The sequence below is a fragment of the Mirounga leonina genome, unplaced genomic scaffold (genome assembly GCF_011800145.1).
Source record: "Mirounga leonina isolate KUSES-001 unplaced genomic scaffold, KU_Mleo_1.0 Mir_176, whole genome shotgun sequence".
Lineage (NCBI taxonomy): Eukaryota > Metazoa > Chordata > Mammalia > Carnivora > Phocidae > Mirounga > Mirounga leonina.
The window spans coordinates 30,326,088-30,350,816 of record NW_023270454.1 but is presented as its reverse complement, the minus strand read 5'-3'; the positions used below and the strand labels follow the sequence as shown (position 1 = coordinate 30,350,816).

At 39.2% G+C, this 24,729-nt stretch overlaps 1 protein-coding gene and 1 pseudogene across 7 annotated transcripts in view; one reads left to right on the top strand and one right to left on the bottom strand.

Moving 5' to 3' along the window:
• Positions 1-804: 804 nt before the first annotated feature.
• Positions 805-1,599, bottom strand: LOC118022433 (annotated as a pseudogene).
• A 15,103-nt stretch (positions 1,600-16,702) lies between these two features.
• The window catches only part of GUCY1A1 (guanylate cyclase 1 soluble subunit alpha 1), a 60,827-nt gene continuing 52,800 nt past the window's right edge, over positions 16,703-24,729 (top strand). Inside the window, exons 1-3 of one of the 7 annotated variants that reach the window (XM_035022847.1) lie at positions 16,703-16,770; positions 17,172-17,320; positions 17,699-17,772. The gene's annotated coding sequence lies outside the window, so the exon portion shown is untranslated. The other 6 variants (XM_035022846.1, XM_035022848.1, XM_035022849.1 and 3 more) reach the window with 6 other exon arrangements.

Sequence of the window (24,729 nt, the reverse complement as noted above, 5' to 3'; positions counted from 1 at the left end):
AATTCTCAGATTCAAACATCATCGACTCTCTGAAATTGTTCATGACTCTTCATGGGTTATTAAAACACCCTGTGAGCATTTCTATCCTAGCATTTGCATTCCTGTATTGCAATTATTTTTCAATTTTCCTTTCCATTTTTAAACTGTGAATTCCTGGAGGACCATAATTAGATCACTTTTTTTTTTTTTTTGTAATTCCCAACAGTTAGGTCAATAGACAACTAATGACATATTATTGAACCAAGTGAAAGAATCAATCAATTACTTGAAGCATTATCATTAAGGGCATTAGTTTATCTCCTGAAATGGTGGAATGTTTCAATATGTGAACCTAATGAATAAATCTGAAATATAATTGATTGAAGTAATGTTCCTATTGCTCTTGATGCTTTAAGCTTTCTTGATATCCCAAACAGCTCATATGGGCGTGGCAATAGAACTGTCTTTCCTCTTAGCCTCAACTCCACCTTTCCACAATGTTCTCCTCTGACCAGCTCTTTTCCTTGCTTTTTTTTTTTTTTGTGGTTGTACTGATTTTATTACTTTTACCACGCCATTTTATCTTCCTTACATTCAATGCAAAGAAACAAAGCAATATAAAAAAAATATGTCCTTATTATTTGCAATAAAAAGTGTCTGCTTCCATTCTGCAGTCCTGGGCATATTATATATTAAGGAATACATACTGGCTCAAGCACCATTTTGATTCTGATCCACTGAACAGAATCTCATGCATATTTGGTGACTGGGCTAACTTCATGGGAGCTGTGATATACTGAACCATTTCTGTGGCATCCTGAGATCTCTCTACATAAGAAAAGACCCTACACAGGAAAAGATAATAATCAATCTGTCCATAAATTATATCTATAGGTTCTTCCTTTAGTGTAAGGGGGAAAAGGGGGCCCTACATGGATACAAATATTGTTGTAGTCTAGAGATTGTTGGCTTGATACTGTGTCTGTTATAATGAAAATAAGGAGTACATCAAAAGCACTGTCAGATTAAGGAATTTGCACAACTTGTTCCAATTCTTCAAATAATGGAGCAAGTTCCTTTCCTAGACTGACAAGGAGTCCAGTACTGGCATTGCTGCTGGCTTTGAAACTCACCATCCAAGGTAAACAATCGAAGTGAACAACGTGGTAGGTGTTATAGGAACAGATGACACTTTTGTTTTTTTGGAAGTCCAAATTTGCTCCCCTGGTCTGTTGCAAAGGCAAAGGAGGATAAGCAATCAAATCCCAAGGCGTGCTCTGGAGCATTAGCATTGGCCACTTTAATAATAGGCACTCGGGGCGCCTGGGTGGCTCAGTCGGTTAAGCGACTGCCTTCGGCTCAGGTCATGATCCTGGAGTCCCTGGATCGAGTCCCACGTCGGGCTCTCTGCTCGGCAGGGAGTCTGCTTCTCCCTCTGACCCTTCCCCCTCTCATGCTCTCTGTCTCTCATTCTCTCTCTCAAATAAATAAATAAAATCTTTAAAAAATAATAATAAAAAAAATAATAGGCACTCCACCTCTATCTGACACAACAATATCATGGAGCCCTTCAACACTTGGTAATATTTTATACAGAAGTTGATTTAGGTCATCTGCCATGAGGAACCCCTTTCTCCCACAGGATCAATCTCCATGCCTGGTTTTCTGGGCTGCCATGTTCTCTCACCTGTCAATTCAGGGACAGCTTCAAGGACAGTCTCCTCTGAAAGCCATCCTCGCATGATTTGTATTTCCTCTGTGCTCCAGGAAGCCCTTCCTCTGAGACACGAGTGACGTGCTCTTTTTCTAATACCATCTCTGTGCTCTGAACTTCTGGCTAATTAACTCAAAACTGGTGGGTTTATTTATACCTTAGATGAGTAAATTCAATATTCTATAGCAAATATATTATATGGGCTAATTGATCAAAAACACACTTGAGGGGGCGCCTGGGTGGCTCAGTTGGTTAAGCGACTGCCTTTGGCTCAGGTCATGGTCCTGGAGTCCCGGGATCGAGTCCCGCATCGGGCTCCCTGCTCGGCGGGGAGTCTGCTTCTCCCTCTGACCCTCCCCCCTCTCATGTGCTCTCTCTCTCTCATTCTCTCTGTCAAATAAACAAATAAATAAAATCTTTAAAAACACACACACACACACTTATGCAGTGTTTGCAATAATAAAATTTATTTCAAACTCTGTTGTTAGACTAGATAGTCTTGTCCACTGAGCCTCAGCCCAGCCCCTTCCTATATTCTTGGAATGCAAGCCGGAGCATGGAAACTACAGTTCCCAGAATGTCTCACCAGCAGGATTTAGTTTGAATGTGTGATCTTCAGATAGCAGAGAAAAAGAAAAGCGTTACTTCCCTCTGGCAGCCGCAGGCGCCTGCACTGACGAAGGAACTCATAAGATTTGTATCAGCCAGGTGCCCCCTGAAGGCAGCTAACATCATCAGTGGGATCATACTTCCTCTGATCATACATTCCTCCTCAAGGCCTTCCAATAGTTCTCTTAGCACTCTTTCTGTTTGAAATGCATGAAGTGATTTCCGTTTTCCTGAAGAAAAAAATTCTGATATAGTGGTTATAATAAAACCTAAATATTCAATAGCTGAGATATGGAAAAAAAAAAAAAAAAAACAGCGTATTGGTTGAATTTGAAGAGTTGAAACTCCTCCTTACCACCTCACCTCCATCATCCTTCTCTATCTTTCCCTACATCACAAATCACTGTCTGACACCCTATATATTTTATTTGTTAATCTTTTTTTTTCTTTTTCTCTCTCTCTTTGGGTTGGGGGAGGGGCAGAAGGAGAGGGAGAGAGTATGTTAAGCAGGCTCCACACCCAGCACAGAGCCGGCTCCATCCCACGTCCCTGAATCATGACCTGAGCTGAAATCATGAGTTAGGTGCTTAACCAACTGAGCCAACCAGGCGCCCTTGTTAATCTTTTTAACTGCCAATCATAGTAAAAGTGCCATGACAACAAGGATCCTTGTTTATCATACTGCCAAGTCCCCAGTTTCTAGAGCAGTGCCTTTTGTATGATTGTTACTCAATAAAAATATTTTAATGAATGAATGAACCTGAGAAAATATTTTTTCGTTTTTCCTGAATGTCAGTAAGCAGAAAAAAAGGTCAGGCTCTAATTACGGTAAGAAGAAACGGAGCATGCATATTTAATTTTAAATAAGTCTTTGTTCTATTTGACTAGTCCTCCAGCTGTGTTCTTCCTTCATTGTCCTACTGTGGTCACCATAAGTCTTAACTAACTTGAAAAGGGTAAAAATCAGCCCAGCACTGAATAGTATTCTCTCCCATGATTTATCATTAAATTCCATTGTGATCTATAGTTGCTTGTAATTTTAATCAAGAAGAATTCAATTTGGGGGTTGATGATTTTGATATTTCAGCTGAATATTCTAAATACATAAGCAGTTCCTTCAAATGAATTAGGAAAAAAGCATTAATACCTTAACCAAAGGCAAAGGGCATAAACTGACATTTCAAAAAATAAGGGATAGTGGTAGTAATAATGACCAAATAAGTACATAAGATATTTAAAATCATTTATGAAACTAATATAATCTGAGATTCGCTTTCCATGAAAATGTTTTGTTTTTTTTTAAAGATTTTATTTTATTTATTTGACAGAGAGACACAGCGAGAGAGGGAACACAAGCAGGGGAAGTCAGAGAGGGAGAAGCAGGCTTCCGGCGGAGCGGAGAGCCCGATGCGAGGCTCGATCCAGGAACCTGGGATCATGACCTGAGCCGAAGGCAGACACTTAACGACTGAGCCACCCAGGAGCCCTAAATCTATTTAAATTAATAGCAAGCAGGTGGAATATCCTTTATATAAAATTCACATTATAAATTGATTAAAACTTATGAAATGATCTGGCAAGTGACATTAATAAGCATAAAATGACTCATTTTCTAGGACCCAAATTCCTGGGAATGAATAGAGAAAAATATAAGGCCTGTGAACAAACGATTTTTATTTACAAAGTCATTCATCCATTTTTAATTGTGTTGCAAATAACTTCAGTTTGTTTATGTCTTGTCTCTTTACTCTATAGTGTCTCTGATGAAAGGAAGTTCTTAAATTAAAATAAAGCTTAGCTATCAATTCCTTTGTTCACATTTGCCTTAAACATATTACATGTTTACTATTTTTCTTTTGCTCACTCTTCTGTCTTGCTTTCAGATCATCTGACTGGAAATACTGTGTTTTCCAAAATGTTTTCTATTAAAAATGGAGTATACCCGGGGTGCCTCGGTGACTCAGTTGGTTATACTCTAGAGCTCAGGTCAGGTCTTGATATGAGGGTTGTAAGTTCAAGCATCCTGTGGGGCTCCACGCCCAAACAAACAAACAAATTAATAAATATATTTTAAAAATGGAATACACCTTTAGAAATTCTTTGATCGATAAGATGACGGCTGTAAAATCTTCCTCTTCTCACCCTATTGCCAGTTCTCGCAAGATGATTTTGTTGAATATACAATTCTAAATTGGCAGCTCTTTTTCTCTCAGCACTTTCTAGCACCTTGAAGGTAATAACCTATTTTATGCTACCCTCAATTGTTTCTGTGAAGAAACTAGCAAAATTGGCAGTCAACCTAATTGTCATTCCATTGTGGATGATCCAGATTTTTTTCTGGTCACTTTGAAGATCTCTTTATCTTTGGTTTAGTTGTTTTATCAAATGCTTTATGAACAGATTTTTTAAAATTGTATTTATCCTTTTTGAATTGTTAGACTAAGAAGAAGATGGGTGACTGAATTAAATTCTGGAAAACCTTAGCAGTTGTCCCTTTTAATATCACCTTCTACTAACTCTCTGCTCCTTCTTGGTAGTATCCTTCATAAATCTTCACTATCTCATATTTTCATCCAACTCATTTCCAAAACTGTGGTTCTTTCTTTAGATCTATTTTTTTAGTTTATTAATATTCTCTTCACTTTTATCTAATCTGCTATTCAACTCTTCCAACAGAAGGGTTATTTTCAATCATTATATTTGTATTTCTGGAAGTTCCTTTTGGTTCTAGTTTCAAACGGGTCAAGTTTCATATTCTGGTTCCTTTCTTACACAATGACTATATTTTAATGTACAAAATATATTAAACGGGGAACCTGGGTGGCTCCGTCGATTAAGCGTCTGTCTTTGGCTTGGGTCCTGATCTTGGGGTCCTGGGATCGAGTCCCGCATTGGGCTCCCTGCTCAGCGGGGAGTCTGCTTCTCCCTCTCCCTCTCCCTCTCCCTCTGCCTGTCCCCCTCCTTGTGCTCTCTCCCTTTCTGAAATAAATAAATAAAATCTAAATATATATATATATTAAACATACTTATTTTATATTCTTCTTTGAATAATTTCTACTTTTGAAGTCTTTTTGTAGTCTGACTTCTCATTTATTGAGTTCTATCACTTATGGTTGCATTTTCCCTCATGTATTTGGTGACTTCCTTATTATAGGCTCATTTTTCCTGGGACTTTACCTGTAGAAATTATTTGAAGATTTTCTTCAAAGTGGATTCCCCCCACTGAGGATTTGAGCTTGCTTCTGCCAGGTTCCTGCAGCCTTCCCAATGCACTACCATTTTATTTTTTAATTTTTTTATTAACATACAATGTATTATTTTTTTTAGGGGTACAGGTCTGTGATTCATCAGTCTTACACAATTCACAGCACTCACCATAGTACATACCCTCCCCAATGTCCATCACCCAGCCACCCCATCCCTCCCACCCCACTCCACTCCAGCAACCCTCAGTTTGTTTCTTGGGATTAAGAGTCTCTTATGGTTTGTCTCCCTCTCTGGTTTTGTCTTTTTTCATTTTTCCCTCCCTTTGCCTATGATCCTCTGTCTTGTTTCTCAAATTCCTCCTATCAGTGAGATCATATGATAATTGTCTTTCTCTGATTGACTTATTTTGCTTAGCATAATACTCTCTAGTTCTGTCCACGTCATTGCAAATGGCAAGATTTCATTTTTTGATGGCTGCATAATATTCCATTGTGTGTATATATATATATATATATATATATATATATACCACTTCTTCTTTATCCATTCATCTGTTGATGGACATCTAGGCTCTTTCCATAGTTTGGCTATTGTGGACACTGCTGCTATAAACATTGGGCTGCACTTGCCCCTTTGGATCCCTACATTTGTATCTTTGGGGTAAATACTCAGTATGCACCATCACTTTAAACTAAAGGTTCTGCCTGCAGATGTTCAAACCACCAAATCTGTATTCATTTCCAATCCCAAACTGTGGAAGTTCAGGCTTGGGAACAGGAATCCTTAGGAGAGATCTGTTTTCTACCCCCTGCTCCATTCTGAGTCAATATCTAATGAGAGAAAGAGTTCCCTGTGAAAACACCACCTCCAAGATTCCTATTACATGTGTTATCACTTCCTACTTGTGTTTGGTTTTGGCTTCTCGGTGCCCTGCACATGTTGCTCCATAACCCAGGTTCTGACCTACCATGAATAGGCTCATGACCTCAAAACAATTGCCAACTACTGTGCTTGCCTACCAGGGAAATCTTTCTTTCTCACTGCATCTGGTTTCAGCTTGTTACCCTTTCTGGACATCCAGCCTGGTTAAGCGCGAAAATCATGTTTAATTTTTTCTCTAGCATCGTCCAGTGTTCTGTTATGGGAAGGGTTTCTAGGCACATCTGCTATGGTGTTGGAAGGGGAAGGCCTCTTCTTATTACTTGCATTACTTTTATAATCTGACCAAAATAGAATACTTTAAAAAGTAAGAAGAAAGGGATTTGGTAAGACATCATTTCCCTTAGGTAATATTGCCAACTATTTAAAGAAATTATTTTATAAATATAAAAGCACAGCCATAACTGTCATTTTCATCAAATGAGATTTTAACTAGTCTGCCTGTGCATAATTTGCCTATTTTTTTTTTTAATGCCAAAACAGAGTTCTCTTTACTTTGAATCTGGAATCAGTTTCTTTTTTTTTAATCCATGGCACAGGACGTACCTTTTGGCCCCGTCTGGTGGGACTATCTTTTAAGAACATCTCGGGCTCTCTGGCTGCTTTTTCTAGTTGTGAGATCTATGTGCTTCACTTTTCCCAGAAGGAGAAGGATACATGAAACACTCCTATAAGCAAAGCTCGAAGAAAACATCTTGGCTTCGGAAGTAAATCGAAAACCAAAAGCAAAATTGATACCCATTCATTAGATGTTTCTGACACACACACTCATAGCTCATTAGCATAACAAATCCCCAGTTGGTGAGTGTCCTGTGTTAGACTTAGGAAAACTACCAGGCCATGCTCTCACTGGGCTGCTTAGTGAGAGGCGTATTATTTTTCTTACATCGTATTTTGCAGGTTTAAGTTATAAAAGAGTAACAGAGGAAGCAAGACAAGGTTTTATGTGTTACGATATTTAAAAGGAGAGAGGGAGCTTTACTGACTTTTCATTTCATTTGCCATTATTTGAAAAATTACAAACATGGATGTGTCTTGGTGGCTCAGTCGTTAAGCGTCTGCCTTCGGCTCAGGTCATGATCCGGGATCCTGGGATCGAGTCCTACATCAGCTGCTTCTCCCTCTTCCTCTGCCTGTTGTTCCCCCTACTTGTGCTCACTCTTTCTTTGTCAAATAAATAAATTTTAAAAAATAAAAGAAAAATTACAAACATGGCTTTTCATACAGAGAGCTCTCTTTTCTATAGGTCAGTAGGTAATGCTGCCTTGGAATATTTCTTTTAAGATTTAAGGGCGGCTAGATGTTCACATATTTATATTTGCATATAAAAATTCTCATTTTGATTAAATGTTTTCCTTTACAAATTATATTCTATTAAGATGGTGGATATTTTTAAACTCTATTTTAACTCAGCTCTACAGGAACCCACTGAAATAGTATTGTCATCCTGTCGAGGAAGATTCTTGGGAGCTTCAACCACAGGAGCTCTGGGGTCGTTTCTGCGTCCAATGCCTAGACATAAAAAGTGTTAAAGAATTTCCAATTCTTTGTATAAGGCATTCGTTTAATCAATGATTACTTTTTAACATGCCCTGCCGTGAAAGGAAGTAGGAACAACTCAACCTTTATGACATTTGAAGAATTGGTAGAAAATTACCTGAGTGTATTTTCCTTAATAGTTTCTTCTGTAAGGTGCTTTGTTGAATATAATTCCAATGCTTTGCCTACATCTTCAGTTATCTGCCTAGCTTTGTCCTTCCCTTCCTTCCTTCCTTTTCTTTGTGTCTTTCTTTTACTTTCTATAAATACATAATCAAATGGAAACATACTACCCCTATTTAGTTAACCATTCTATTAAAAACTAAAGCTATTGAAACTCATGTTCTCTGCTCCTTACTTGGCAGCTTAAACTCATGTCAAGCAAAGAATTTAAGAGAATATATAAACAGTTTGAAGTGCAAGTGTTGAAAACCCAAACCTATTACATAACTGTGTCAGGAATAGGTACCCCTCCAAGGAATTCTCAATAAGAAAATTTTACTACCTTGAAATATCTGTTTCTCATACTCAACCCTCAGAATGATCTACAGGTGCTTGTCAAAATGCAGGTTCCTGGGATGTACCAGTACCCAAAGAGTTTTATTTAATATGTTTGCACTAGGGTTCTTTACTTTACAAAATTAAGAAGCTCTTTGCAGGATAACCAGAGTGATTCATACCTCAGGATTACGAGCCAGATGGCCTGAGTCTGAGTCTTGTTTTTGCCACTTGCTAGCTGTATGCTTTTGGGAAAGTTACTTAATCTTCCTATACCTCAATTTTTTTCATGTGTTAAGGAAATATAATAATAGTGCTTACTTCAAAGGATTACTGGAAGAAACGAATGACCTAATGCACATAGTACTTAGAATTGTTTGGCACATATTTAACTTTAACATCCTACCATCCCAACTATTATGATTTTTCTTGACCATTAAAATGTTAGAATTCCAGAAAAGAAGTCATTCATCCTTCTTTTAATGCCTTTGATTGTGGATGTTTTTTGAAATCAACTTCACTGAGATAAACTTACATACAATAAAATACACTCATTTTAAGTGTGTAGTTCAATGAGTTTTAATACATGTATATACCCTCATAACCACTACCACAATCATGAAATAGAACATTTTTATCACCCAAAAATGTACCCCTTTGCTGGCGTCTTCCTATCCTGGCTCCCAGCAACTGCTATTCTTCCCTCAGTCATTACAGATTAGTTTTGCCCTTTCTCGAATTGCATATAAATGGAATCATGCAGTATGTATACTTTTATGTCTTTTTTCCCCCCAGCACAATGTTTTTGAGGTTCATCCTTGTGATTCCACGTATTAGCAGTTTCTTCTTTTCTACTGCTGAGTGGTATTCCATTATATGAATATACCATAATTTGCTCATCCATTCACCTGCTGCTGGATATTTGAGTTGTTCCCAGTTTGGGGCTATTACAAATAGTCCAAATAACCTTTTTGGAAGCTGGCATTAGTTTTCCTATTTAAAAAAATAGGAAAGTAAAAGACCCAGAAAACAGAATCTGTCTCTATATGGTAAATTATTTTGGAAAGCCTAGAAATCTTGTAAAAGCAGGGGAGGGGGAGGGGACTAAGCTAGAGAAGAAACAGCAATAGTGAAAACTAAGTGTGTTTTGAACTAAGTTACAATGAGAGATTAACCATAGCTATGGACTTTTTGTTTTGTTTTTATAGACATATCTTTGTAGGGCTGAACTGTTCCTTTTAAATGTGTCAATTTTTACTCATGGGAAATATTTTTTACTGGATAGAGTTACACTCAATAGATACCTTTAGTAAGTTTTTCAAGTCTTTCTTTTGCAGTATCCTAACCCATTCATCTTAAGGACTTCCATGTCAATGTCTCCATTCTACATTTTCTTTTCCATTTCCTGAAGTCAACAGCAGTAAATATATCGAGGTCTATAGACTACCACTTTGGCCTCCTTTCAAAGCACAATTCTTGGAATACTACTGGTGCTGTGTAATGATATTGTGGCTAAAAGAGTCAATATGACTACAGTACTTTAGGACATAAAATTAAAATATGGGGATCTGCCATATCAGTATGTTCTCCAGATTTTTCAAACACAAGAATCGATAAAGCCTCTCTGTTTTCACCCAAGTATAAGGACATTACATTTACCTGGAAAAGGATGGCATGGCATCTTTCGCAGTCTGGATAAACTGAAGATTTCCTAAATCACCAATCCTGATTCTGTTTTTGTTTAATGGTTCTTCCTTTCAATTTCTCTTTCTTCTCACATTTTATAGTAAGCGGCAAGAAAAACCCAAGCCACGCCTTCCAACACTTTGTTTATATAGTAATAGTGCTTACTTCAATATCCAGATTCCTCCTTTCTGGTACCTGCAGACTATAATTCAGCTAAGTTTCCTGCCATATTGCTTTTCCTCCAGTTTCCAGTAACAGATTCCTCATTTCCAGCTACGTCATCCCTGGCAGCACTTTTAACATCATAATTCAACCAGCAGTCAGATCATGACATATTAAGTATTCTCTAGAATGATACAGGCTCTCTCTACCATGCGTCCACTTCTCTACCACGTTTTGGAGTCCTCGCTAACAGAGTTAACATACATATGTTCACTGACAGTGCATTCAAAGCAACCTAGGCTTTTTAAAAACCGTGCTCCACAAAATTCTTCCAGGCTTTGCCATTGCCCCATTTAAAGCTACCTTCACATTTCTAGGTATTTGTTACAATAGCACCTCACGCTCCAGTACCAAAATCTGTATTCATTTCCCATTGCTGCTGTAACAAACAACCGCAAACCTAGTTGCTTAAAGCAACACAAACTGAGACTCTGAAATGAGTCTCACGAGATTAAAATCAAAGTGTTGGCAGGGCTGCTTCTTTTCTGGAGGTTCTCAGGGAGAATAGGTTTTCCAGCCTTATCCAGTTTCTAGAGGCTGCACACATGCTTTGGTAATACCTTTGCATCCTCCAAGCCAGTGATTCCTGGTCAAGTCTTTCTCACGTCGCGTGACTCTGACTCTGACCCTGAATCTCTTGCCTCCATTTCTCGTTTATAACGACTCTTGTGATTACAATGTGCCCATAGGATAATCTGGGGTAATCTTCCCCATCTCAAGGTCAGTTGATTAGCAATCCTAATTCTATGTGCAACCTTAACTTCCCCTTGCCATGTGCCTCGTAACATAACATGGTCGTAGTTTTCAGGGGTAGAATGGGCACCTTGGGGCAGGGAGGGCACATTATTCTATTTACTGATAACAAACACCATCAGTTTGAGAAAACATAGTGAACATTTCTGTCATCATTAGAATCTCTTCTAATGTACTATAGTATATAGTATATATAATGGACTATAGAGTTCAAACTGCTTCATAAATATTGATACCAGGATACCAGGATGAGAAATTTAGGGACCCCAACCCTACATGGTCTGCTTTTCCTAATTGAAACTTCACATTCTTTTTTTTTTTTTTTAAGATTTTATTTATTTATTTGTCAGAGAGAGAGAGCCCACAAGCAGGGGGAGCAGAAGGCAGAGAGAGAAGCAGGTTCCCTGCTGAGCAAGGAGCCTGATACGGGGCTTGATCCCAGGACCTTGAGATCATGACCTGAGCAGAAGCCAGATGCTTAACCCACTGAGCCACCCAGGCATCCCAAAACTTCACATTCTAAAAGAGACATTTTGGAGTACTAATACGATCTCAGTAATGACAGGTTACCAATGTAAAGTTTATCTAACTAATTGTGTTTAAAACAACTGAAAGGAAATCATCTTAAGAAGAAAAGGAGGAAAAAAGAGTCATAAAGAGGAAAAAGATAATGAAGTTATCTTTCTTGTGTTTGACAAGTTATCCCGATTTGATAAACAGTACAGTCAAGTGGTTTGTCTGTATGCTAAAAAAATAAAGTGAAGTTCTGTCCCTGACATATTAAAAAAGTATACAATAATGTTCAATGTTTATCATATTTCCCCTCCTGCTTCATTGCTCCCAACCTCATTTCTCTCACAATTCCCTTTGGTTTATGAATTTGTGTTTGGTTTATGAATTAGACCAAGAAGCCAGTAGAGATGAATCTATTAGTCCCATTACTTTATGTAAACTGATTTGGTAATAACGTCACAGAAAAACAAAAAAGAAGCTGGTCCTAAAAATCTCTAGGTTTAAACACATTCATACAACCTGTTTCCAAGTCTAGCATACTTAATGCATTGATATTAGATCCGTGTTTCTGAAACTTTAATATGCATAGGAATCAACTGAAGATTTTGTTAAATAAATATTCTGATTCCATAAATTTGGAATGAGGTTCATAACTCTATATTTCCAGCAGGAGGAAGGTCACGCCAATGCTGCTGATATGCAGACCACACTCTGAGTAGCAAGGAGTGAGATCACATCGCTGGTTGCCATTGTCATTTGCAAGTGTGGAAAGAATACACATTTGAATGTTTCTTGTGCCATTGTCAATTGTGGGCACAGGAAAAAACAAAGCATTTGAGAAGAAAAACTTGAGCTTTTCTGACAAAGCTGACAGGACTACCAAGGATTGCTTCAAACTCAATACTTGTCCTTGTTAATATTTTTATTAAGTTGTCATGACAAATTTCCTATGCTCAGTAAAGTGGAAGTAGTGGGTTTTAACCCACACATTATCTATAAGATGGAAGAATGGACCTGGAAGACGATGAAATACTCACATATTCATTCATCCACTCGATAGTTATTTTACCGAATTTCTCTTATGAACTATGTTCATTGCTAGGCACTTAGGCTGCAAAGATTACTTCTCTAACATCAAGGAACTCTCAGCACTTTTTCAGGGCATATCAAACATCCGGATTAGAACATGTGCTTCATGATCACCCGACACCCTCGATTGGCTACTTTTCCCACATACCATATTGCCTGACAGTCACAAAGGATGGGAAAAGGAGGATACAAGCGCTCTCTAGCTGAGAATCTACCCTTGGTAAAACTGAGTAGCCTGGGACAGAGATTACTGAAGTTAAATGTAGTACTTGTGAAGAACTTCGGTGTGTTATGGGATATGAAGATGGTGAAGGCAGAAATGAATGAGTTAAGCAAGTCATGTTCCAGGATGAAAGGAATATTGACAAGAGTAAAGGAACACAAAAACAAAAACACAGATTTTATACAAGCCTGCATGGCATGCAACTGGAGGGCAGTCCAATGGGGATTTGGCCCCAACTGATCTTTCCACTTTATCTTCCTAGACTTTTTTTGTTTTTCATTTACTTCATATTTCTATCTACTGGCATCACCCTCTGTTTTTTGAATATTGGTCTTCATGCCTTCCCACCTCCATGCCCTTGTTCACAAGTTTCCCTCTGCCTGAAAACAAAACAAAACAAAGAAAAATCTCCTCTGATTAAGGAGTCAATCCCATTTACAATTGCACCCAAAACCATAAGATACCTAGGAATATACCTAACCAAAGAGGCAAAGAATCTGTATTCAGAAAACTATAGAACACTCATGAAAGAAATTGAGGAAGACACAAAGAAATGGAAAAACCTTCCATTCTCATAGATCGGAAGAACAAATATTGTTAAAATGTCTATGCTACCTAGAGCAATCTACACATTCAGTGCAATCCCTATCAAAATACCATCCACTTTTTTTCACAGAACTGGAACAAACAATCCTAAAATTTGTATGGAACCAGAAAAGACCCCGAATAGCCAGAGGAATGTTGAAAAAGAAAAGCAAAGCTGGTGACATCACAATTCCGGACTTCAAGCTCTATTACAAAGCTGTCATCATCAAGACAGTATGGTACTGGCCCAAAAACAGACACATAGATCAATGGAACAGAATAGAGAGCCCAGAAATGGACCCTCAACTCTATGGTCAACTACTCTTTAACAAAGCAGGAAAGAACATCCCGTGGAAAAAAGACGGTCTCTTCAACAAATGATGTTGGGAAAATTGGACAGCCACATGCAGAAGAATGAAACTGGACCGTTTTCTTATACCATACACAAAAATAAACTCAAAATGGATGAAAGATCTAAATGTGAGACAGGAATCCATCAAAATCCTAGAGGAGAACACAGGTAGCAACCTCTGTGACCTCAGCCGCAACAACTTCTTCCTAGACACATCTCCAAAGGCAAGGGAAACAAAGGCAAAAAGGAACTATTGGGAGTTCATCAAGATAAAAAGCTTTTGCACAGCAAAGGAAACAGTCAACAAAACCAAAAGACCATCAACAGAATGGGAGAAGATATTTGCAAATGTCTTCTCAGATAAAGGGCTAGTATCCAAAATCTGTAAGGAACTTATCAAACTCAACACCGAAAGAACAAATAATCCAATCAAGAAATGGGCAGAAGACATGAACAGACATTTCTCCAGAGAAGGCATCCAAATGTCCAACAGACACATGAAAAAGTGCTCAACATCCTTCGGCATCAGGGAAATCCAAATCAAAAGCACAATGAAATACCACCTCACACCAGTCAGAATGGCTAAAATTAAAAAGTCAGGAAACGAGAAAGGGGAACCCTCTTATACTGTTGGTGGGAATTCAAGTTGGTGCAGCCACTCTGGAAAACAGTTTGGAGGTTCCTCAAAAAGCTGAAAATAGAGCTACCCTATGACCCAGCAATTGCACTACTGGGTATTTACCCCAAAGATACAAATATAGTGATCCAAAGGGGCACCTATACCCCAATGTTTACAGCAGCAATGTCCACAATAGCAAAACTATGGAAAGAGCCCAAATATCCATTGACAGATGAATGGATAAGGAAGAGGTGGCATATATTTATATGGTGGTGGTACATACACACACACACACACACACACACAATGGAATACTACTCAGCCATCAAAAAAATGAAATCCTGCCATTTACAACGATGTGGATGGAACTAGAGGGAATTATGCTAAGTGAAATAAGTCAATTAGAGAAAGACAATTATCATATAATCTCACTCATGTGTGGAATTTAAGAAACAAAGCAGAGGATCATAGGGGAAGACAGGAAAAAATAAAACAAGATGAAATCAGAGTGGGAGACAAACCATAAGAGACTTTTAATCATAGGAAACAAACTGAGGGTTGCTGGAGGGGAGAGAGGTGGGGGGATGGGGTAACTGGATGAAAGACAATAAGGAAGGCACGCAATGTAATGAGCACTGGGTATTATATGAGACTGATGAATCACTGATCTCGACCTTTGAAACCAATAATACATCATATGTTAATTAATTGAATTTAATTTAAAATTTTTTTTAAAAAAAACAGAAAAATCTCCTCTATTTCATCTTTTTGTAATGACCAAATTTTTAAGAACTAACTCTAATGCTGCTCCATTATAAAGTATTTCTCCTATCAGAAGATATCCTTCTTCTTCTGAGCTTTCACATCACTGAATTTATTTTTAAAAAATAGTAAGAGATCCTCTTTCAATTATGCTGTCCACTGAAAGAAAGCCAGCCTCATGGTAGGTTAGTCAATGCCTTATTCATTGTCTCCCTGAGGACTATAGCCTGGGACAGTGTTTCAGATTGCTCTGAAGAACTGCTTCAAAGCTTGTGAGCTACAGCGGACTATAGATACAAAAGGGAAAGGGTACATACCCTTTGTTCTCCAAATACTTGCACATCACAAGGTATAATTCAGTTGTAAATATATATATACAGTTGTAAAATGTAATACAGTTGTAAATATAATACAGTGTTAAAAATAATGGTTTTTCTGCTTTCTAAATAGACACAAGAAAGACCCTTAGGTCATCTTAATACATTATGTTTCTATTATATCTGATTGTTTAAAAATATTGTATGCATGCCTCTACTTAACTGATTTTCCAGTTCTTCCTATTCTTGATTTCTCCTTGCGATCACCTGAGACAATCACACAAGGCTGACATAGTCACCTACTGCAGTTTTAGTGCACAGTGCATCACTGGGTATTTATTTTTACTTTTTATTCTAGGTCTTAAATTCTAAGAGCTGTGAGGACAAACGTCCTACTGACTTAAGATATTAACATGGGTTGGGTGTAGAGGAGGAGAATGTTTCAGAGATGGCAGAACCAAAAAATGCCAATTTATAGCCCTGAACTTTTGCCTGATACTAAGGCAAAGTTTACTTAAATGCTTTTTTTTTTTTAAGATTTATTTATTTATTTGTCAGAGAAAGAGAGAAAGAGCATGAACAGGGCAGCCTGTTCATGGAGTGGCAGGCAGAAGGAGAAGCAGGCTCCCCAAAGAGCAGGGAGCCCAATGAAGGACTCCCTGAGCCAAAGACAGTCGCTTAACCGACTGGGCCACCCAGGCATCCCCTTAAATGCTTTTTTTTTTTTAATTTAAATTTCTTTTTTCCCCCTTCTTTGCTTATTCTCACTCATGTTTGCCATGAGGAGAACATAGTGCACAAGGCTGGGAGAAAATTTTGCAAATGTGGTGAGTCTAACATGGGACTAGATCATGTGCTGGATGTTGGGAGAAATACAAGAATTGCAGATAACCATGAACGATTTGTTTCAGAGTTCCTGGGTTTGAAAAAGGATCACATAATAATCAGGATTAATTACGAATTCACAATGAAACAGCATAATGAGATTTTTTTAAGTCAGGAAACTGACTCAAAATCAGTGTCAGAACTTATTTTTCTGTGCTAGAATTCTCTCTCTCTCTCTCTCTCTCTCTCTCTCTCTCACACACACACACACACACACACACAAGCAATAGAAATGAATGCACTGAACCAAGCAGAATCAGGACTTTACTGGAAAGATGGGTAAGTTTTGCAATCGCAGAATTGCACTTGCAAAGGCGTAGATTGGTTTTAAACCCGTAAACCAGGACAAGAAAACCGTCCGTGCGGTATTAACTTCTGAGCAGAAATGTTGGGGGTTTTAACTACTGTAAACGACAGTTTTTCTGGACCAGTATGTAGTGGAGATTTTTTTTCTTTTTTCTAAGTGAGCCAAATTTTCCTTGAGTTCCCTCCCCTTTTTGTTTGTTTGTGTGTTTCTCTTCCTTTGTCCCTGTCCCTTCTCCCTGTCTCCACACAGTAACTGCTGGGATGGCGATTGGGCAGCTGGAGAGGCCAGGACTCAGTTCCCCTGCCCTAGTCTGGGCGTTGTGGGTGGGACTCCAACACAGAGAGCTGATTTTCCAAAGCAGGTTTCTTTGCAGTTTTCCAACACTTTGGCTGCGCTAAACCCGAGGCAAAAGGCAAAGAGCAGCCGGGGAGCCGCCCCAGGCGACCGACACCTGCGGAAGGAGAGGGGGCGGGGAGCGTCACGAGCATCGGCGGGACCCAGACCCTGAGTGACCTCACCATGGTGCGTTTTAGTCGCTACTTTCTTTTTCAGTCTTTCGGTGCTGGGAAGGGGAAGGATTCTGAAAAGAACTTGAATGCCGTAGGGAAAGGGATTGTAAGGGATCCTTTGCAGTCATCAGAAGAGAGAGAGATACGGAGACAGGCAGGGACCACGGCCAGAGCTGATTGAGTGTTTGGGAGCAGAGCGGGGAATCCGGCTTGCGAGGCTCGTCGCGTCCCGCCCCGCCTGTTGAGCAGGTAGACCGGAGTGAGCCCAAGTGTGAATACCGCGGTCGCGTGTTTGGAGGCTGCACTCGCGCCCCGACTGACAGGTGCGGCTGCAGGGTCCCTCTCCCGCTCACCCTCCTGTCCCTGACGCCCACTCTCTCTGCGTTCGCAGTGGGGATTTGCCAGGCGCACCCTGGAGCTGCCGGAGATCCGGAAACGCAGCCGCGAGGTCTGCGAAGCCAGCGAGTAAGTGGTCGGTCTCCGAGTGCCCACGCGGCTCGGGGCTCCCCAGAGAGGCAGTCCTTCTCCCCGGGCCCCTGGCCTCGGCTCATCCCCGTCCCCCTCCCTGGGAAGACTTCCGCGCGCTCCCAGCTGCTCAGCCCCTGGGGGCCGGGGCCCGGTTCCCACGGCGGGGAGGAGCGAGGGAGCCAAGGGGACGGCGCCCGGGGGGCCCGGCTCAGGGCCCGGGGGAGCTGCGGGGCCCGAGGGAAGAGGACTGACGGGGGTGGGCGGCGGGCCGCGCAGCGCCCGCGGCGGCGCTCGGAGAGCCGGGGCGTGAGAACGCGCGGGGCGCGCGGGGGCCGCTGCTCTCCCACGGCCGGGGCGCCGGGGCCTCGGGCGCACGCGAGGGCCAGCTGCGGCAGCAAAGGGCCGCCGGGACCTGAGAGCCGGCCGGGGCTCGAGGCCGCGCCCCGGCTCCACCGCAACTTCACCCCGCCGGCTGCTGCGTGGGCGAACCCTTCGCCCTTGTAGAGAGCAAACAGCTGCGATCGCTCGATTGCTTAGAGAAAGCATGCAGCAAACTTCCAGCAGGGCTGCTCGGGGCTGGACCCAAGAGTAAGTGTGTGCGTGCGTGCGTGTGTGTGTGTGTGTACGCGCGTGGTCTAATTTGGCAGACCATTTTTCTGTTCTCATTATGACTGCAGCACTTGGGGAGATGGTGAGCAGGGGATCACAAGCGTCTCTGCGCGTCGCGTCTGTGCCTGCAGCCTGAGCTTGCTGAGCTGAGCAGCCTCAGTGGCACTTGTGTGAGGGGCTGCCGTGCATCGTAGTCATGTGATTTCAGGCTGTGGATTTCGTGCGCCTTTCTTTCGCTCACCTACTTCCTACGGTTCTTCATTTTGCACTGGATGAAGTTTGTATCTTCTGAAGTAATCCAGGTTGAACCTCTCCCTTAATGGTAACCGGTCAGAGTCACCTTGTTTCCAACATACGGAAAACTCGTCTGAGTTTTAAATACAACAGGCCATATTGTGTGTGTGTGTGCGTGTGTGTGCGTGCGTGCATTTATTTTGTATCAGTAGTGACTTTTCAGGGTCAGTCTTCTGATGGTGATATCATTAAATGTCTACCTACTTACTTGAACTGGTCTTGTGGGAACATCATTAACCCCCTGGTTACATACATAAACGTCGAAGCGCTTAATGATAGAGGCTTTTAAATCTTAGTTCATAATGTGGAAGTAATCTGTTGCTTTTCCTAAAATGGCTATATGTCTCTTCAGGAGTGGTCATGTCAGGTGCTATACTATGAAGAGTGGTAAAAAATCAGTAACAATAAAAATATAACAACAATATGAAAATCTAAGATTCCAAAGCAAACTTTAATTTGTCAAAAAGCTGTATAAGCTTTATTACTCTTTGAGTGAGATTGTCTGTGTAGTCTGTGTTCTGCTAAGTTATTAAACAACTGGGTCGGTAGATCTTCTTCAAGGAGTCATGAAGCCCCTGATACTGTATTTAAACATTTGAATCGCTGCATTTTTAGGGCGATGGTCCAGAGTTCTCAGATATCCAAAGGGATCTTTGACCCAACAGAAAAATAACCACAAAGTTAAAATATATGAGCTTTACTTTTTCTTGTCAAAACAATAGGCTTTCTACATAAAGCCTGCAGACATAAAATGGTAGGAAAAATTCTAGAATAACTCATGTTATAATAATTAAACATTTCATATAAGATAGGCCCACTTGTATGTTTTTAAATGTATCAGGAAACTTAGGTAGGGGAACTTTATTTAGTAGAAATTTGTGATGAATACATAGGTACATTCTGTTTCTTCTGCTGTAAGATCTCTTTCTAGTATGACACAGAAAATAAAAATTATATTTTTCACTATTTGAAACCCAACAGAAATATAAAGTACTTATATTTGGTATGGTGTTTCAAAGTGTGTGAATATAAATTATCCCTTAAAGGCCATGTTTTTAGATGTCCAGGTATAGAATATCTAAGATAGTTTTCTGTCATTTAGAGAATGTGGAAGAAAATGTAAAGGTATTTGACTTATATCTGGCAACACCAAAGGAAAAAGAAATGTGGGAAACTTCGTAAGTCTTAGTCCTTATATTTCTTACAACTATGGTTTATGAAACAATCTTATTTTAAGGCATTATTTTGAAAAACTGTTTTAATATTGCACTGAAAACTAAAGAAATGATAACTGAAATGAAATTATTTCTATTATGAATACATCAATAAAATATTTTTGTGCCTAAATGTCAACTGTTATGTCATAGATATTTTTCAAACAAAAAGACTTAAATTTTTAGTTAATACCAGGTTGGTTTGTTTTCTATAAATTAAGATTGGATAACCTTGAATTTTGTCAGAATTCATATCAGGGAAATTAAATCCTGTATTTACATTTGTAGATCACATTTGCTAACAATTAATAATGACTGTAGGGGGGAGAATATTTATTTTTTTAATAGTATCAGTACCCAAAAAATCTCTAGTTAAAAATCAAATTAGCCTTAAGAATTAATTTCTCCATGTAAGGAGAAGTAGAAAGCTAAAACAGTATTTGGGGAAATCAAAAAATATGTTACTGATGGGAAAATTTTTTGGAGGAAATTAGTTATTGAGAATATTTTCCATATGTCAGATTTGCCAGCAAGCTCCTTAGCTTCTCTTTTTTTTGCTGGGATAAATAACTTTTATGGCACTGATTTTTATACCATTTAATTATAGATATTCACCCAAGCTACTTTTCTTAAATACTACTAATTACTTTTCTGTATATTTGTAGAAAGAGATATTTTTCTTCATAAAATATCAATAAATTTAGTTTTTAGTCTCTAGACCATCTGGATTTACTCAGTAGGTATTTGTTAGGTGCCTATGCAATAGTTTTGAGTATTTCTACCTTGACCTGATACAAGAAGGGTTTTTGACAATTTTTAGGTTTTTATATGAACAAATTTGGCTGTCCATAGACTACTCGACTTATTTGGGGTTGGAATAATGTTTGGCTATCCTGAATCACATTTGCTTGTTTTATTTCTCTCAAACCGTTTAGAAGTGTCTGACCTATTTCATATTTTTTTCTCTCTCCTGGGTTCAGGCCAACAGATTTTATCTTCCTATAGTCATGAGGGTTATAGAGTATGAATAGAATTATTTGCAAGGAGTGAAGAGCTTTAGGTAAGCTCCCTCCTCAGCCTACAGTAGGAAAGAATGATTACCTTATAAAACTTGAGGGTCTCTGGGGCATGATTACCCCTTCCCACAAAAATGTGATTTTCACTGCTTGTAGTTACTCATATCACTAACCGGAAATGCTTTCTTGCAATTAATACTTGTTTTATAATATGAACCCTCCCTTTCAGAAAATCAAAGGCAACTCAATTTAATTAACTCACCACATACCACCACCTCCTACTCACCACGGTAGGAATTAGCAAGAAACCAACAGAAGACAATGGCTTTGGGAGTAAACACCCGGGGGGGAAAGGAAGTTGAGCAGACCAAAAAAAACTTCTTAATCCTGAATATTTTTTCCAGGTCTGACCTATCTACATGTCTCCTTTCTCTATGTGGCATTACATTAAAAATACCTGTAAATATGTCTATATTGCCTACCGAACTCAGATCTCTTTCAGGATACTCATCACTGGATCCACAGTACCTGGCACATAGTAGGTGTCTAATAAGATTAATTGTGTTGTCTTTGTAATTACTGAATTAAGGGTTTTTTTATGACTTGATACTATAAATTATTCTGTTCAAGAATACGATTTTTTAAAGAAATACTTGTTTTGCACTGATGCTCAATGGAATATTATGGTCTTGATCATCCAGAGACATTGCTGTGCTCTTCTCTCGTATGGCTTTCAGCCTGTTCAGAACTGCTTGTAAACTGTTACTTCTTTCACCATCGTCCAATTACCCTTTGTTTTTTTAAATTTACATCTTTCACTTGTGTTACCCTGCCCCCATTACCAGTGCTTTTTGACCTCCTGAACATTCGACTTTCCTTGGGAATCTAAAATAATGGAGGTTTTTCATCAGCTGTCATTGTTCAGGGCTTCATTCAACGGATTCACTCTACGGATTTGGCTTTCACAGGACCGTAACCTGCTCGACCTCCCTCTGGGAGTCCGCTGGTATTCGCCCACTTGGGCCTTCTCATCACTCAGGATTGCGCTGGCTGAACGAAAACCTAAGCATTTCATAGTCTTTCTTACCAACAACCTCTTATCCCTCCCCTAATTCCACTCACTCATCACCACCCAACACCCTTCTCTCCCATTACTGTTCGTTGGCCGCCCCCAATTTTCTCATGTTTTCCTCCTTACTTACCACACTCGTCTTGAACAGCAACGTCAACTCTGCTTCAGACTTCAGATCTCTTGCCACGAGAGCTACCGGAATCTGATTCACTCTAACTTCAGCTTAAGAGATGGTTAACAGTGCTAAGAAGTTAGTGTATCCTCTCTTGGATAATTCCATATCAAATTCTCTCATAGTATGAGCAAGTCTCCTCATAATACTTGTTCCAGATTTTTCTAGGTTTTCCGTCTGCCCACATTAGCCTTACTCTTTTCATTCTTAGCAGATGACCTTATTTCTGTATTCACAGAGAATATTAAGACCAATTTAGGCAAATCATTTATCAAGATTCATCTGGAACTTAGGAGGCATTTCTTTATTTGACCCATCTTGAGCATAAGAACTCTTTTCTTATATAGAACAATACTATTTATCTCTGTAATATTCATATCCTGATTATTACCTCTTAGAGTACTTAACACAAAATGCTTTTATATATGACAACTCTTGTGTCTCTATTGTTACTATCCAGTTCCTTCAACTCATCCTTATTTGACATGACTTGAAAGTCTCATTATCATCAGGGAACTTCTCTTTTGGATGCACTCCTGTTTTTCTTAAAGTGTGGGCCCTAGAGCTGAACATAGATGAGCGGACTGCTATCATTAGATATATCTGGCTAAGTCCTCTGGATATCGTATAGTAAATCATCCTAAAATCTAATCTGTTTTTCCCCCATTTTTTTTTTTTTTTTTTGCATCCACACTACATTGTTTATTATGGATCCTTTTGTCCGTACTCTTCTGCAGATTATTTCTCCTCAGTTGTACATTTGGCCACTTGAGTTGGGACTTTTAAAAATACTTACTGCAATTAAATATAATCTTTACCTTTAGTTAGTCTATTGTTCCAGAAGGTCAAGGTATTTTTGGATTCTGATTCCTTGATAAAGATTAGCCATTCTTCCCAATTTAGCAACATTAATAGATTTGATTAGGGTACAATTAAGATCTTCATCCAAGTAACTGCAAAATGCTGAACTGGAAGGACATCTGGCACAATCCTAGATCCTAGACACCTTCTTCTTGCTTTACATTAGTCTATGAATTAGTAGTCCTCTTTATGAGGATGTCCAGCCAAATATATCATCAATATCTCTTTCTTTGGAGTTTACATTCCTTTGTGTAGCCCAGGAATATACTGTGACAGACTTGGTCAAATTCCTTGGGAAAATGCATTTCTACTTTCTGCAGAATAGATACCAAGTTATTATTTTTATATAATGATATGCTCCCTGCGACCTTCACTAGCTTGTAGGTAACAACACATCACATTTTAAATACTCACATACCATAGTGTTACAGATCTCTTCGGAATCATGCGTGGAATGAATGTCAAGCTCTCTAGGCTGGAGTTGATGGAATCACCTTCTCTATTTTGAAAATTGAGACAATGACTGGATGCTTCCTTCTCTATCAACCCTTCTCTTCATTGTAATATTTTTAAAGATGATTTTAACTATTCCCTTATTTCATCCACAAATGCTTTCAGTACTTCGTCATGTAGTTTCTTCACATGAATGGATTTAAACTCATTTAGAATATTTAATATCATTCTATACCTTGGGCCTTAAATTTGTTATTTTGATTTCGGTCTTACTTTTGCCAGTATGATTATTATTTTCTTGAGGAATGGAGATGAAACAAAACAAAAATAGAGTAATTCTGCTTGACCAGTCCTGTGCCATCATTTGAATTTCCTCACATCCCCCTCAAGTCCTTGAACTCTTCCTATACCAATATAAATGCCATTATCTCCACTTTATCTGAAAGATAAATGAAAAGAATTAAAAGAACTTTTTTTGAATTTGTAATTTTTGAAAGCTTCAGCTTATTTTATATTTTGACACTCTTCTCAGAGGCTCAGTCACTTTTATGTACTTCACGCAATAAGGTTTATTAAGGATTATGTTCGTCACTGAGTGACATACAACACAGTTTATGACACAGTCCCTGACTTGAGGGAATTTAAAGTCTGCATGTAGAGATAACAGAACCCAGAAGTAGTCTCAGAATTACACACATCAGCACTTATCAATGAACTTAATATTAGTGCTGGTCTGAAGAACTTAAAGGAGAGAGCTTTGCAGGGTGGAAATACTGAAGGCTCTCTAGGGAAGATCTGGCTCTTAGTTGAGATTTTAAAAGAGGACTGATGTGGGACTTTGCAGGACCTGCAGGATTTAAATATAGAGAAGAGTGGGAAGGGTGTTCTGGGCAGAGAATAGGAAAGGCGCCGAACAGGAAGCGGGTGAGTGGGGTGTGCGTGTGTGCATCCACGTGCGTGCATGTCTATGAGGAACCAGGGTATGGAGGGAGAAGGGGCAACAGCAAGTCTCCTCAAGAATACCTTTGAAGTATTTCTTTGTGTGAAATACTACTACCCGCCCCCCATTTCTAGATTTCTTTTCCCTTTGCTCAGTTTTCGAGAGGCCCATACCTACTCAACCTTTTAGTCTCAAATTAGGCTCTACTTCTCAGAAACTTTCCCTGACCTTTCCAGCCTGTGTTAAGTGCTCTGTTATGTTTTTCTTCAATGCCCTGTGCTTCCCCCATCATATTATTATACTACCCTGTAATTGCTTGCTGA